This window comes from Mesoplodon bidens, assembly GCF_964165515.1.
Source record: "Mesoplodon bidens genome assembly, chromosome: 10".
Taxonomy (NCBI): Eukaryota; Metazoa; Chordata; class Mammalia; order Artiodactyla; family Ziphiidae; genus Mesoplodon; species Mesoplodon bidens.
In genome coordinates, this window is record NC_138172.1 from 46,408,348 (window position 1) to 46,422,029 (window position 13,682).

Consider the following 13,682-nt stretch of genomic DNA (forward strand, 5'->3'; position numbering starts at 1 on the left):
TAATTCCATCCTCCCCCCGGGGGGGGGGCTTAGTTCCTGCAGAACTCAAAGATATGTTATTATGTATATCCCTTGAGGAACCAGGAGGCTGCCCCAGGGCTGCACTATGGTTTCTTGACTGGTCCTCCCGTGTTTCTGCATTCCCTCCTTTAAGATCGTTAATTACTGAGACCTGTTCAAGGGCAAGCGTTGCAGCCAGGCTTAGATCACAAAATGGGTTAGGCCAGAATGAGTTCTCAAGAAAGTCATCCTTTGTTCTCTTTCTCGGGGACCCCCTAACCTATCTGCTTAGACCGCTGCTGTTTCCAACGCGCGCGCGCTGAGAGAAGCCACCACTTAAGGCCACAAGCCTGGGAATTCTCCTCTTATAGGAGTCCGTCCTTTCTGTTATCCTTCAACACTTTTTGTGCTCCTCTGTTGCTCACCTCATTTACACATTACATGGTGGGCCGGAGGGTGGGATGAGTTCTTTTTTTTTTTTTTGGCCTCGCTGCGCCGTATGTGGGATGTGGGGTCTTAGTTCCCCCACCAGGGATGCGTGGAGTCTTAACCACTGGACCACCAGGGAAGTCCCTGGGTTGAGTGGGTTGACCCACAGGGCTCAAGTGGGTTTCTGGTGCCGTCAGATCTCATGTCTTTTCATTCCGTACATGGCCAGAACTTGAAGCAACTGCGCACCGGCCAAAGAATTCCTTTACCTGCTGTGGTTCCTCTGGGCATGCTCTAGACCGGATACCCTGGCTATCCCTTGAGTCTTGTTTACCCTTTGTTCCAATTCTGGGTGATATTGATTCCTCCCCCAGTGCTAGCCACTTCCTGCCCACTGCCTCACCCCTCGGAGTCAACAGCTGTACCTTTGAAATGGAGATGCAGGGAAAAAAATTATTTCACTCTACCTTTAGATCAGAAAGTAGTCTCATTTAACTTAGAGCTGGGCTTATTTATGGCTCCTCTTCCTCCCTAGCTTTCAAGTTTTCTTTTTTCCAGGAAGAGAAGGAAACCCATCCATAGCACCTGGGTTCTTGACAGCCTGGCCCCAGGTTAATTACCTTACTCCTAGTCTGCATCTCATGTACCAGGTGACAGTGAAGCCAGTGTAGGACTTAAAGGGCAAACCTGGATTCTTGTCTCAACTCTGTCACCAACTCACGACATGATATGGGACATTTCATTTCACCTTTCTGGGCCCTGCTGTTCTGCTGTATCAAACAAGAGGCTGAACTTGAGGTACTTGCTGGCAATGAGATGCCATTATTAAAGGTATTGGGCTGTTCATGCACTAAGAGGCTAAGAGATATGAGGGCATATAGTGGAAGTGAATGAAGGAATAGGATGGGGATTGGAATAATTGACATTGAGTGCCTATTCTGTTCATGGCCCTGTGCTGGTCATCCCCATTGCCACCGTGACCACTTATTTTTTACCATTTAAGAATTTTACCATTCTTATTTTGAGAACTTACCATGAGCCAAGAATTACGCCAAATGCTTTACATGTTTTATGCAGTCTAGTTCTCATAACCCATATCAGGGATCTCCGGGACCACCTTCACATTCAGAGATTCCCTAGAAGAACTCACAGGACTCAGCATATAGTTTTACTCATGACTAAGATCTATTAGAGTGGTGTACTAAGGATACATAGCCAAATCATAAGGGAAAAAGACACACATGGAGTCTGCAAGAATCCATGTACAAGCTTCCTAATGCTTTCTTGAAAGAAGCATTTACAAGAGAAATTAGAAAATACCTTGACATGAACGAAAATGAAAACCAAAACTTACGGCATATAGTGAAATCAGTACTCAGATAGGAAATTATAGTTGTAGCTGGATTTAGGCAATTATAGAAAATGATTATAATGATCATGAATTATGAGGTGGTAACTCCTAAGGTGATTTTGGCATGACTCACATGTCAGAGGGTGGGAGATGGTCTAGGGTGTTACACGTTTTATAAGTAGGAACTTCTGAGCTAACTAGGGATGAGCTGAAGCGTATAGTGCGGGAGGACATGGGGAGGATTGGGGGGAAAAGGTGAAGTAATTGTGGCAGAGACTGGTCGTAATGATCATGTGGCTGTGGAAGGAGAGGAACAACCCTGGTTGGGAAAAAGAAAACACCTTAGACTCTGAAGTCAGGGGCAGAGGGAGGGATCGTTAATCTATCTTAGGTTTTGTTTGTGGGATATCTGGCAGATTTAACCCAGGCTTTGCCACTACCCTCAGTTTGACTACTGGTCAGCAAATGATCTTAGTTTAAAAACTCTCAGAATCCTCCCAACAGCCATTGACTCCAGAAAGGAACAGCCTCATCAAGAAACAATAGAACAGGATTAACTTTATGGACATTGATGTGATTCCCTTTAGCCTCATACTGTTATGTTGAACTCTCTTGTACATTTTTCACAGATCAGTGATTTTTCTAAATTCTCTAGCATGAATGGTAATGGACAATTGTATTGACCTGGATTTTTTGCTAGCCAGTTTAGCTGGGATATGTGCCATTGCTAGTTTTTCTTCTCTCGCCTGGATTAATGACACATTTAGTTGGCTTGGCTCTGGATGTGGAGCCTGACATGGTCTTTCCTCCAGTGAGCCTGGTTATACTACTGTGAGTCGTAATCCTGGTCACTCTTGTCCAATGCTACCTAAGACAAATGGAATATATTTGGCCCAATCCTCTATCTGTACAATTAATTAGAGTATCTGATGACCTATGTGGTGACTTATGCTCCTGAGAATTCTTTCTGTGTTAGAAGTTAGGAGGTAAAGTTGTAGGGGAATGTGTCTACCATGGTGCCCTGGCAATTTCACGCATTATCTATGTAGGCCGTGCAGGCATAGGCTTGAACAATAGCTAATTTGAGTCTTGGCAGGTCATCTTGTGATCATTCCAGAACATGAGAGGATGAGAGGAACTTTACAAGATTTTGAGGCCATCTCCCTCTTCTGTCCCTATCCCCGTGGGAGGCTGCCATGAGACAATTTGTCATTGCTTCCCAGATTCTGATGAGGTATGAGGCTTTCTGCCCCACTCTCCTCAGGTTATAACTGCAGACTATAACGCTGTTTAGCTGCAGTCTAAAATTGTCTCCTCAGCAAGGCGTATTCCACAACCCACGTTGCAGTCGTCCAGCCCCCTTTTGTTTCCGTGTCATTGTTTTTGGTGTGTGGGACAAGGACTTGGGGAACTGGGATATTTGGTTACTCTTCCCTTTGCTGTTTATGTAAGTAATACATTATATGAATCTAAAAATGGCATATTGTATCTTTACTGGTCAAATCAGTTAGGAGTTAGCCTTGGCCTTGGCCTTGCCTGCTGCTGTGTGTTTGACAGAAGAACAATAGAGAGAGTAAAAATATATGGTTAATTATGATAGACTATTCCTCTCCTCTTTAGTTTTCTAAAAGATTTTGAACCAAACGCTGATCATAGTCATAAGAGACCTTTTTTTCAGGTGGACGATGACTTAGTCATCAGTTATCTGAGGGCTCCTTGTTCTGAGCTAAAACTCCCATAATTGTTTTGTCACCAGTTCAGTTTTCTCCATCTGGTCCCAAAGAAAATCATGGGAACATTTTTTTTTGTATGCTCAACCTTCCTAGTGATCTTCCCCAAGTTAAGAGTCTCTGCTTCTTTCTCAGCACTCACAGACTATCAGCTAGTGTCCCTTTATGAGTTATTCCAGTATCCTCTTAGAAACCAACCAACCAACCAACAAGCCTGGGAGTTCATCTGAGGTCTCCTTTGCTCTGTGACTTTTCATAGGTATGGTATCTGTAAGCTCTCAGTACCTGGGTAGCTATAACTCATCTGAACCTGTAGACTTGAATTACTGTGAAGCAGACATCATCTTCCTACCTCGTTCACCCAAGAGACTGAATATACAAATGAACAATGGCCAAACCATATAGAAAAATAGAACTCTGACCCACAATCTGCAGCAGCCCGTCCAGGAAACCAACCCACTATCTACAGTAACCAGTCCAAGAGTTCAAACTACTATCTGTAGCAATCAGTCCAGGAGGCCAAAATAACCCCGGTAGTAATAAGCCTCAAACAGCCAAAATTTGAATAATGCTTCCCAACCAATCACATAAGATGCTTTGCTTCTAGTAAGCCCTCATGCCTACAGTCTTTAATCAGAGCATACCTGAAGTCTCCCTTTTTTCCTACTACAGAGCTTTCCCACTTCTCTGCCAAATGCAAGTATGGTGGATGACTTCCTTGCTATAATAAGCTCTGAATAAATAGCCGTTGCTTGTTCTCAGTTGGGAGGTCTTCCTTTATTTCCACAACTTTCTTTAAACGCATAGCTTCCTGACATGCTGTGTGATGTTAGGTAAGTCGTTTCCTCTCTTTGGGCCTTACTTTCTTCAACTGAAAAACTGGTTCAACATTTAATCATGCTTTTATTCAACAAACATTCTATGCCACTTAAAGAAATTGGGCCTTAAGAGGTGCTAGACGTTGGGCGGATGTTAGAGGCACAAAGATGAACATATCAAGGACATAGTCTGCTCTCTGGGAATGTAGAACTTAGTAAAAGGAGGCAGATATGTGAACAGGCATAGTCAAGTGAAGGATGTGCTACCTTATACCAGCATCCATCCTACAAAGGTGCAATGAGGTGGATAAGAGTGGTCAGTGGGAAGAAAAGGGCCAGGAAAGGATTCCCAGAGGAAGCCTCCTCCCCAGCCTCCCCCCACCCCCACCCCCCTACCGTTCTCCTTGATTTGTGCAGCGCCCGGAGCCCTCTGTGTCTCTGGGAGAGCTGGACCACTCTCCCCTCCCGACTTTGCATGGCGAGAGGGGAGTACCATGGAGACGCGGAGCCCTCCACCGTCCTAGAGAAGCCGGAATGGCAAGAGTGCTGCAGCCTCCGCCTCTCGCATGCGGAGACCGGGCCCACGCAGAAAGTAGGGAGCTGGGCCTGAGGCTGGTTGGAGCTTCGAGTCTGGCTCTTGTTCGGGCGGCTCCCGGGTCGGGGGCCGCTATGTCAGGCCCGCCCGGGTCTGGAGCGTCCCTCCCTGACCCTGGGCAGTCCCCGGTCGGGCCCGGTGAGCGCTGAGCCGGCGCCACGAAGCTGGCTCGGCTCTGCCCGGGGCTCTAGGCCCACACGAGGGGCGGAGAGGAGGCAGTGTGGCTACCGATAAATCGGGGTACAGCCCAGAGTGGAAGGCCCGGAGGAACAGGTAGGGGCAGAGTGGATTCGACATCCCCCAGGCTTGCGGCGGCAGGGGAAGCACACGTGCAGATGCACAGGCATGAGCCAATTTTGGGGCAGAGGTGTCCCAGCACAGAGCGCTGTGCGCGGCGACGAATGGCCAGAATTTCCACGACTGGTTTTACAGAGATGTTTTTGTTTGAGGTGGGTCTTAAGAAGAACATGAGCTTGCAGGAGTAGGAGGAAGGATCTGGATCTTCAGGCCGGGGGTGGAGGGGGGGGTGGGGACGGGGGGCGGTGTAGGTCCAAGGATACAGATCTGGGCAAGGAAAGGGTTTGGGTTCATAACGGAACCATGACAGTATAGGGCATGAGGGTGGTCTTGCAGGAGATGATCCTTGGGAAGTAAGCTGGGTCCCTGAATGGTGACTGGAATTGTCTGCAGTTCAGAGGAGTTGGACTTTTTTAGGCAAGCAGAAGTGAGCCAGCCAAAGTCTTTGAGCCTTGGAATGCTGGGGAAGTTGCTGTGAGAACATTGCCGGGCAAGGACTGATGGGAATGGACCAGAATTGGCCCCTACGTAGTATGGAGATTGAGATCCTGAATGAAGCAGTGGCTGGGAATTATAAGAAGTCTTATAAATTATAAGAAGTTTCATTAGGTCCCATTTGTTTATTTTTGTTTTTATTTCCATTCCTCTAGGAGGTGGGTCAAAAAGGATCTTGCTGTGATTTATGTCATAGAGTGTTCTGCCTATGTTTTCCTCTAAGAGTTTGACAGGCTCTTGGATTCTTAATGACCCAACCTTAGTGGTTGCTGGGAAGTAGGAAGTCCTGGTATCAATTTGGGCCTCACATAGGACTTCCTTACCCCCGGCTGAGAGCTTCTATTCTCCTGACTCATGTGCTGTGGATACAGTGGGAGGAGAGGAGATTCCTGGTGCCCCTCTGAGCCCTCAGTTCCCACCACCTCAGTTTGGGAGACCCAGCCCAGTACCAACCACCCTCATGCAGACGTCTGAACTTGAGAGCTCTCGGAGAGGGAGAGCACAAGAAAGCTCAGTTCCTCAAAGAGTAAAGTCATCTATTTGCTCACGCACGCTGTTATTGAGCACCCCTTCCTCTCCGTTTCCTGACCTTTGTGAGCCTCCAGGCCCCTCTCCCCTGGATCTCCTGTCCCTTTCCCCGGACTTCTTTTTCTTGTTCTCCCTAGTAATTTCCCTTCTTCCCCTCCCGCCCCTGAAGACACAGGCCTGGGAGGAGCCCTGGGATTGGTCTATGTCACCCTACTCACCCGCCTGTCCCATTTCCTTCCTGTCAAGCAGCATTTCCACTTCCCAGGCCGGCTCTGATTTTCCAGCTGGAACGAAGCACCATGGAGCTTGGCTCCTCAGGGAGCTCTGGATGGAGAGGGCCCGAGGGGCATCTCCTCAGGTGAGTGAGGATACATGTGCCAGTCATCTGACCACTTCCCTTGTCTTAATCTTTAAATTGTCATGGGTGTGTGTTCTCTTAACCTAGTGCTGTAGACACCAGTGGGATTCCTTGTTTTCCTCTGTGTTCCCATGGTTTTCCATCTTCTTGAGTCCTTGCTGTATTCATCCGGGCTCTTCTGTGTGCCGTCTTCATACACCTGTTTTTCCTCCTCCCCATCTCCACTGTTCTTTTCAGGGCCGTTATGTATCTTTACTCCCTGACTTTTCTGTTTCCTTTCTGATCTGAGGTGGCCTTTCTACTTTCCTGGCCTGCTTATAATCTTCCAGCAGAAGATTCAGATTGCCCTTTGGGGTATCATGGCCATTTTTTTCATTAGAAATCAAGAAGTCTGATTAACCCCCTGAGCCAAATACTTCCTGTTCCTCAGGGATTTCTGGTGGGAAAGCCCTGGCATTTGTTTAGGCTCAACACAGGGCTTCCCTGCTCCTAATTTCCTACCGAGAACTGTGTCCTCTTATTCCCCCCCGGCCCCATTTCATCTTCTTCCCACAGAGGCTCTTCTGTGGGCACAGGTGACTTGAGCTGTGCCCTCATCTTCCCCATCCACACAGTTCCTTGCTGTGTCTGGAAGTCTTTCCATGTTAGGATACCATTGATTGCAAGTAACAACCCAATTCAAACTGGCTTAAATAAAAAAGGAATTTATTGTTTTGTGTAATTGGGAAGTCCATAGGTAGAATGGGCTGCAGGTACATTTGGATCAGAATTTCAGTCTCTGCTCTTCTCTGTCTCCTCGTATGTTGGTTTTGTCTACAGTCTGGCTCCTCTCGTGGTTGTAAGGTGATTGGTAGTTGTAACCAGGACTGTGCTTCTTCACACCGATGGGGAGGAACAGAGCAGGCCTTCCTTAGGCTTTAACCATTGTGAATCACAGTCCCAAGTATTGCCCTGCTGCACCATCTTAAGTCTTATGCCAGCTCTAAATCGGTCTCCACAGCCAGGGAAAAGCTGTGCACTGATTGACTTGGCCAGGATTGCTGGTCCCTGAACGGATCTCTCCTGTAGTGAGTGGGATGGGATAACCTGTTTGGCTTAGCTCAGTGAGGGCCTGTACCAGGAGCTGGACTTGGGATCACTCCCACCCAAAGGGCCTGGCTACTCCCTAGCGGGGGAGGGGTAGAATGGATGTAGGGAGGCACCTACAGTGTCCTCTGCATTCTCTCAGGATCTCAGTACCTACTCTCCCTGCCACTCAAGGGCATTCTCATCTCTGCTTTAGGCAGAAAGCTAACAACTAAGTTATTCCTTGAGCAAAACCCTAACTCCCTGACTTGCAGCAGCCCTCCTTGGAGCTCATGTCCCTAGTCAAAGTCTTAAAGAAGAGAATACTCACGAGGCACATAGTCCTTTGCCTCAGAAGCATGAAAGGTCATCATTTTTTTTTAAGTCCTCTCCATATATATATATTTATTTATTTATTTAATTTTTTATACAGCAGGTTCTTATTAGTTATCCATTTTATACATATTAGTGTATATATGTCAATCCCAATCTCCCAGTTCATCACACTGAAAGGTCATCATTTGGAAATTGCAGAATTGATCTGTTTCTTAGGAGGATTTGGATGGGAGTTACAAAGAGACCAATCTTAGCTAGATCTGAAGAATTTATTAGAGTGGACCTTTGTAAATAGGGGTGTTTATTGTTAGAGTAAGAAGTGACTTCTGGGAGTGGCTGAATTAGGCTATGAGGCCATTTCTATGTATGCCATAGAGAGACCCATTGTTGATCCTTTGTGAAAAGAGAAGGCAGTAGATAAATAGATAGGAAGGAAGGAAAGTAAGAGGTGGTGCTTTCCCAACATAGCCTCAGGAACAGCTCTTTGCAATTCTGTCCTATCCTGATACTTTGCTATGTGAATTGGCTTTCAGCTTCTAGGGGCAGGTGCAGAAGAGACCTTAGTCTTTCCTGTTTCTTCTTGACATTTTAAAATGAGTGATAAGTTTTTGTATATTGGTGAACTGATGGAATCACAACTTCCCTGAACCTCTATTTCCTATCCTTTATATTCTTATTACTCTCAAGTTTCAGGTCATCTGTTTTACCAGTCTTTCCCCCAACCTTCATTCTCCCCTACCACTTCCGTCTCAGCTCCTTTCCTAATGGGCCCCACTCCTCCAGCTGAGTCAGCCTTATTTATATCTTGATCCTGGCAGGATATCTATTTCTAAAGCCTGCTGGGATCTCCCATCTTGAGCAGGTAGAAGAGCCATTGAAACTGAAACTGCAAGGAGAGGGTCCAAGCCTAATTTGTACCGGTAAGTGAGAGGTAAATGAGCACTTTTCTCCCAGTCACACATTTTTCTCCTGTCTTTCTTTTGTAAAATGTTAAAATTCCATTCCATTTATGTTCTAAATAAAAAACCCTCTAAAAATCCGCAAATCAACTAATTAATCAGAGGAAATGTAAACTCTAAACTTCCAGCTTTTATTTGGACAAGTGCAGATAATTAAATTTGGATGGATCTTTCATCTTAGGCTCAAACTGAACAGAGGGCTTACCTGTCTGGCTGCAGTGGTGAATCAATATGTTAAAGGTAAATGCTGTATTTTTCTCATTGTGTTCATTGCTAGGGATCAGAAATCAAGTAATATACGGCTCCTATCCCAGAAAGGCTCACAGTCTGATGAGACATTATACAAAAATGTATAATTATAACAAAATGTGATGCTGAAACAGAGATTTGAATAAGACACTATGGAACAAAGAGACACTTTGGCCAACACTGCCTAAAGTAATTCAGGGAAGCACTGTTCATGGTGGACCTGGTGTTTGGATTGAATGAGAAGACTTTATTTCCATTCAGTGTTGAAAAGTATGAGAGAGTCTTCTTTGTGCTCCCCACCATGTGTGATAAGCTCAGGGTCTCCAGCTATACCACAGATATTCTTTATTTCTGAACAGGTCCTCTGCTCTGAATCCTGGCTAGTTCTTCTCATGTTATAAACTGAACTACCTAGAAGGAATTTTGACTTATCTCCCTTAGAGTTCAATTCAACTATTTCCCAAGAGCATCCCCCACCCCCAACTCCCCACCTGCCTGCCCCATGCTTGCTTTGGTGCTGGAAATCAGAGCCCTCAGCCCTCAGGGACTGTCTGCCTAATTTCTGCCTTTTGATTTTGGTTGCTTTCTGTATGTTAGCTCTGTTTCGCCGTTTTCAGTTAGATCAGGGCCACTTAGACACAGGGGTGGCACTTGGCGAAAAATGGACATATTAACACCACTTGGTGACCTTAGTCACTCTGTCATGGGTAATGATGACATTTGCAGCTCTGGTTTCTTCTTTCAGAGTCTGTGTCCAAGAGTGAGAAAGAAGGTTTTATTCTGAAGGAGGATACTTTTGAGGAGGCACAGGACCACATGGTGCTATCAGGTGGACCCCAGTGCTGTGGTTCCCAGGAATTCTGGTTTGGAAAAACCTGTGAAGAGGAGAAAAGCAGGTTAATGAGATGGCCTGCCTACCGCAATAGGGAAAGTGTGGAGAACACTACATGTGACATTATAGAAGTGATTGTCCAGGATGAGATGATCTCAGTAGAAGAGCATTTGAAGGATGCTGATTTATACCCACCTTGTACCTCAGAAAAGTCTACATGAGCAGGTATTCTGTATATGTGAAGAATGTGGCAAGTGTTTTGATCAAAATGAAGACTTTGATCAACATCAGAGAATTCATATTGGGAAGAAAGTCTGTGGATGAAAGGAATGCTGGAAGACTTTCAGTTTCACATCACACTGCATTGTACATCAGAGGATTCACACTGGGGTGAAACCCTACGTATGTCAAGAATGTGCTAAAGCCTTCGTTTGGAAGTCAAACCTGATTGGGCACCAGAGAATTCACACCGGAGGGAAACCCTTTGAATGTAAGGAATGTGGGAAGGGCTTTAGTCAGAACACAAGCCGTACACAACATCAGCGAATCCACACCGGGGAGGAACCATATACATGTAAGGAATGTGGGAAAAGTTTTACTCAGAGCCCAGTCCTTCTTCAACATCAGAGAATCCACACTGGGGAGAAAACTTATGAATGTAAGGACTGTGGGAAAGGCTTCATGTGGAACTTGGATCTTGCTCAGCACCAATGGGTCCACACTGGAGAGAAGCCTCATGAATGTATTGACTGTGGGAAAAGCTTCATGTGCAAGGCACGCCTTACTCGTCATTAGAGAATCCATACTGGGGCAAGACCCTATAAATATAATGACTGTGGGAAGGCCTTCAGTCAGAATTCTGTTTTGATTATGCACCAGAGGCGCCATGCTAGAGAGAAACCCTATAACTGTCAGACTTCTCACTTTCTTGAACATTAGAGAATGTGTAATGGTGATACTTGTTTATAATTCTTATGCTACAGGAACCCCAGCCACAAGATGAGATGACTGCCCACAGTTTGCTGTAACTGTAATAGCCAGTATTGTCTTGCCCCTTCTCCTGAGTGGATACCCTGTCCTCCAGCAAGACTGGTCTCTCTGTTCAGCCATATTCATACTAGGCAACATTTAATTGAGCACCTACTCTATGTCAGGTACTGTGCTAACCATTTTACATACATTCCTTAACTTTTCTTAATCCTATAAGGTAGGTACTCTTATCCTCATTTTACAAATGAGAAATCTGAGGTTGAAAGAGGTTATAAACTCATTCAAGTTCACTCAGGTAGTAAAGTTTAGGGTTAAGATTGGAACCAGGCCTATCTGACTCCCAAATCTATTGTTCTTTATCTGTGCACATTTCTGCTTCTGCCTGCTTTTATTTGCTCAAATTTCCCTGGGCTAAAAGTCTCCTTTCCTCATCTAAGACCCAGCTCCTTCAGGTGAACAGACGTCTCTTTGTTTTCTAATTGTAGTCAGTACCACCCAAGTTGGTATTTGATTATGTGCTGTCTTATATTTTTTGTAATAGTCTCATGCCTGTTAGTCTGGCTAAATGACTCTTTGAGGACCAACACTGCATTTCTTTATGTTTTTCAAATTTTGAAACGTATTTATTTTTGACTAGCTATAACATACTCATGATAAAAAAAAATTGAAATAGTTCAAAAAGGTGTTCAGTGAAAAGTAAATTTCCTTGTCACTCCTGTCTCCCAGTCGTCCTCAGAGAAAATACACTGTTTCTGTGTCTTTCTGGGTACATGCCCGCACAAGTATTTATTAATACTACTTTCCATAAGTCTACCCCACTTAAAACCATATTTGATATAGTGATATTGCTATTACTTTGCCAACTCCAGGACCTTCTCTTCCTCAGAAGTTGTGGGCCTCCTTTAGGTCACCAAGGTAACTTAAGGAAAGCAGTGGAGATAGTCTGGGTTGTGCAGTCTTGGGAAACCTGATTGCCCTTGTGTTATAAGAGAGTACTCTGGGACTGGGAAAATATAAACCAAGTGGGAACTTTTTTTCATAAAAATTTGTAGAGCTACAACCCCTCTCATTGCACCACTATCCTAAATTCTCTCCTAGTCTGTCCCCTTCTCATCACCATAATACCTACATCCCGAAGTAAGCTGTGGGGCTGTCATCACCAAAGGCGGGAGAAGTGGTCACTTCATGCTCTATTGGGTATCCTCAATCAGTTAGCAGTGGCAATATAATCCAGTATCTTGGTGTCAGGGTCACAAATGCCCTGCATAGGTCCAGGATCAAACATAAATGCTAGACACGCATAGATTCTACGCAGCAAGTAAGGGGAAGGTGAAGAATTCCAAAATTGACTATACTTGAAATCAAGTCTGTAAAATAAAATATTTTTAAAAAGGGGATACAGGCTGTTAAAATATTAACTGTGAAGAAATGCAGGACATTAATGAATGGTATGAACCATCTTAAAGAGTCAGAGAACCAAAGGCCCTATTCAGAGAAGAAGAACGCTGGCCAAAACAGATGAAACATCCATTCCAGACTCTCCACCTTTAGAGCCATTTTCCAGACTGCAGTTTGCCCCATTGCTATTTAGGCATCCCACTTCATAAGCTCCCAGCCAGTGAGTATAATTGTTGATAAAGGAGCAAGGAAGAAAAGCCAGAGGCCTGCTTGGACCAAACTTATGCTTCCTGAAAAGTACAAACATACTGATAACTCTGGAGTTTCTGACTGCTGAAGCCAAAGGCCATGTAGTAAGGAGAACTTGGTCTGGTGTAGTCCAGCTAGAGTACCTCTAATAAACAGTAAAAATTTTATTTTGTACTACACAGACCCAGGAAATGGAAATGAGTGATGTGAACACGTGTTTTGAGGAAGTTGTTTATTACGCAAATGTTACTGAGCACCTGCTTGTATGCAAAGCACTGTGCCAGGTGCTGTAAAGGAATGATATGTCAGACCTGCTCCCTGCCTTCCTGGAACATTAATCTAGTGAAGATTAAAGGGACCAACCAAAAAAAATCAAGTGAACAAGATTATTAAAGTTTGCTAAGTGCTCTGAAGGGAATGAAGAAGGTACAGAAAGTGGGGCCCTCCTTCTATAGATGCTCACAGAAGGCCTATCCTAAGAGGTAACGTTAAAGGTATGACTCAGAGGATGAGAAAGAGCCTCTTGTACCAAGAACAGGAAGAACAGCAGGGAGAGGGAACAGCTGTGCAGACTCCCTGATGTGTGAAGAGTTTGGCACGTTCAAGAAAACAGAAGGTTTTCGCAAAACGAACAGGGCATGTGTGGCACCAGTTGGGATTATACAGATCGATGGGCCAGGTCATTCAATTCCACCCTAAGTGAAAAGAAGTCATTGAAGAGTATTCAGTGGAGGAATGACGTGTTTGATTCTTATTATAAGATGATGATGAGCACTCTGACTGCTAATAGAAAATGGGTTGTAAGGGGACAAAAGTGAAAGTAGAGATCATGTTGGAGACTGCTAGCTGTCCAAGTTGGAGATGATGGTGGCCTGGAGAGGGTGGTGGTAATGGAAATGAAGAGAAGGTGGATTTAAGATATATTTTGGAAATAAAATCAGTGAGCTGCTGTCAATGGATTAGATGCAAGGATAATGGACAGGGAGGAATCAGGGATAGCTTT

At 44.9% G+C, this 13,682-nt stretch overlaps 1 long non-coding RNA gene across 1 annotated transcript in view; it reads left to right on the top strand.

Moving 5' to 3' along the window:
* The window catches only part of LOC308624477, a 31,024-nt gene that overhangs the window by 440 nt on the left and 16,902 nt on the right, over nucleotides 1-13,682 (top strand). The window contains exons 2-5 of the long non-coding RNA XR_014016973.1: nucleotides 6,493-6,601; nucleotides 8,821-8,922; nucleotides 9,143-9,201; nucleotides 9,956-11,196. This is a non-coding gene — a long non-coding RNA (uncharacterized lncRNA). The remainder of the gene's footprint in view (nucleotides 1-6,492; nucleotides 6,602-8,820; nucleotides 8,923-9,142; nucleotides 9,202-9,955; nucleotides 11,197-13,682) is intronic.